Raw genomic sequence first — 2,698 nt, 5'->3', positions numbered from 1 at the left:
TTAACCAAATGGAGGAAATATTTCTATAACCGGAGTGGTGTTATTATTGATATGATGTCTCATAATGGAGTTGGAATTAATCTTGGGCGGGTGACCCTCTTTTTGTGGTTATGGGAGTTTTTTTTCGAGACAAGAGAAGATTTCTGTGGTTTCTCTTTTTTTGCTTTCGTGTCTATTTAGAGAGAAATGGCATTACTGCATTACGAGTTATTTGGAGATGTGTGTGCATTTTTCATGTTCACAAGTGTGTTATTCTTGGAGAAATATAATTGGGAAAAGTCATGTTGAGAGAATAAGTCTTCGAGACAAATTTTTGAACACATTAGTCATATCCTGGAGTTAATTCTGTGAAATGTGGCAGTTAGACCTTTTTTTCTTGAGAATCATGAGTTTCCAAACTTATGTGTCTTACTAGACAATTTTTGTGCTGTTGTTTGAGCATGCGTCCGCAGGTGATTTTTCTGCTGACAAGCGATGTGATGAGCGCTGTGCTGATTCTTTTCTTCTGATGGTGATAGATCAGAATTTTTGCAATATCTGGAAATGTGGCTATAGCATTTCACGAAAGTGCATGTATGAGAGTTTGCTTTCTGGCAAATTCCATAACTTTACATGGAGCATTTTTTTGGGGAAAACGCGGGAGTTATGCATATTATACATGTATTATGTATTTTGTGATTGGGGAAATCTACTTGTGATTATTTTTTTTTATTATTTTTCTTCCTTTTCCTATGAGAGATATGATTTGGGGATTGAGCTTAAATAACATTTCTTTTTTGGACGGGAGATTTGATTTTACCGGGAGGTGTAATTTTTCGAGGGTTGCTATTTACGTAAATGGGAGTTTGACATTAAGTCTCATTGTGATTAATTATTGAGCAGTAAAGGGGTTTTTGCTGTTAAAAGTTGGAGATTTTTACTGATTTTGTGGGTTGTCAGAACTTAAGAGAAATTTTTTGGGTCTGGGTGTTACGTGATTCTTTTCTTTCTTGGGCTTGTTACGAATTTTTTCTTTTTTTTTTCTCTTGTGAGCACATTCGAGTTCGAAATGTGAGTGCAGAATTCCGTGGAGTTGCTGTGATTTCTGAGTTGTGTGTGTGCTGATGTGCGAGTTTTGGAAGAATTGAATTGGAACAACTTGAATGTGTTTTTTTTCCTTAGAGAGTTGTGATGATGACTTATCATTTTAGTAGTCATATTTAAGGGAGTTAATTGGGAGACGTTCAGTTAGTATTTCTGACCTTTTTGAGATCATTGTTTGATAGAGGTAGTATGTTTGGGTTAATTTTCTTAGATTGACCAAAGACCTGACTGACATACTAACGCCCAAAAGTTCACCGACACCAGCAAGGACGTCCACAGCCGTGAAGAGAGGTTGCTGCCATGTTGTCCATGGTGATTACAAGTATTTCCATGATGGGTGATCGAGAGAATTCTACAGCGTGTTTTTTGGGGGATCTACAAGAAGCCGTGAGAGTCTTCTACGATGAGGGAGGCATTCCGTCTTCCTACAGTTGCTACAGCTGCTATAGCCTGTTGCTGTCTGTTCAGCTACTTGCAGACAAGCGAAGAGGGATATTCAAGAATCCTAATGCAGATATCAGAGAAAATGCGTTTTGTGTTATTGGGAGATTAAAGCGTGATAAGACTTTATTTTATAATGCCAGAGACGTGCAGTTTTACTTATTTTGTTTTAAGCCGGCCAATGTTTTATATTATATAAGCAATTCTGCTAGGCGGGGGCTAGCATATAGGTGCGAGGCCGAGCAATCTGTAAGACATAGGGTTTTGATTAATTATATATTGTTCGTGCATTCTCTGTAACCTGTGGAATGTGGAGGACAGTGCAGAGTAACGACCTGAGGGTAGCTGATCAATGAGTTTCTAGGGGATGGCGTGAGATAAAAGTGCTTAGTTCAGGAAGTCAATGTACGACAGTTTATGAACTCTTCCCAAAGTGCCTTTGTGAAACTAGATGCAGCTAGAACCGCGAGGCGCTAGCGAACTGTGTGTTCGTATGTGCGTGTGCGCCTCTTTCTGTTAAAAGCGTTCATACCCAAGCCTATGAGAGGGATTTTGACAGAGGGCTTCGAGTCATAGGCAAAGATGCCGTGGCATTCGCCGGGGGAGTTTTTTGACATAGTGTTTAGTGCCCGGTTGGGAATGGGTAAGTGTTACCTTTACTTTAGCCAAAGGGGTGGCTTGTTTGATATCTTGTAAGATGTTCCATTTTATTAACTTTGTCTTTAAACTTGTGTGTGTACTTACCAGAATGTGTTCTGTATCTTTGGCAGATGGTTCTGGATTTCTGTGGGACAGAGTTCCCAGGGAAAGGTGTGACCTTTTGGGTGACTTGACAATGAGTTGTTTTAAGTTAGTCTGTAAGACTGGATTACTTAGTTAACCGACTTAGTTGTTATTGTAAATAAACGTTATGTTATGATGCAACTCTCTCATTTTCATTACCTGTTAGAATGGAGAGAAAGAGGTGGAGAGAGAGAGAGAGAGAGAGAGAGAGAGAGAGAGAGATGTGGGGTGATTGTTAGAATAGAGAGAGAGAGAGAGCCTGTGTATGAAATGGGTGTGGAGGTCTGCCTTCCGTTTCGTGTCCACGCTTACCGTATGAAATACATGGCGGTTTTCCCATGTAATATATATATATAATCATACATACATACATAACATACATACATGCATA

The 2,698-nt window shown here is 39.3% G+C and overlaps 1 long non-coding RNA gene across 1 annotated transcript; it reads left to right on the top strand.

Annotated features, from left to right (window-relative positions):
- The first annotated feature begins 1,557 nt into the window (after window positions 1-1,557).
- Window positions 1,558-2,443, top strand: LOC135212305 (uncharacterized). The gene is made up of 2 exons (XR_010313855.1): window positions 1,558-2,167; window positions 2,295-2,443. It is a non-coding gene; the product is annotated as an uncharacterized LOC135212305 (long non-coding RNA).
- Window positions 2,444-2,698: the final 255 nt, after the last annotated feature.

Source organism: Macrobrachium nipponense, chromosome 40 (genome assembly GCF_015104395.2).
Source record: "Macrobrachium nipponense isolate FS-2020 chromosome 40, ASM1510439v2, whole genome shotgun sequence".
NCBI classification, from domain to species: Eukaryota; Metazoa; Arthropoda; class Malacostraca; order Decapoda; family Palaemonidae; genus Macrobrachium; species Macrobrachium nipponense.
Note: the sequence above shows the minus strand (reverse complement) of the source record. Positions and strands in the feature narration are given on the sequence as shown.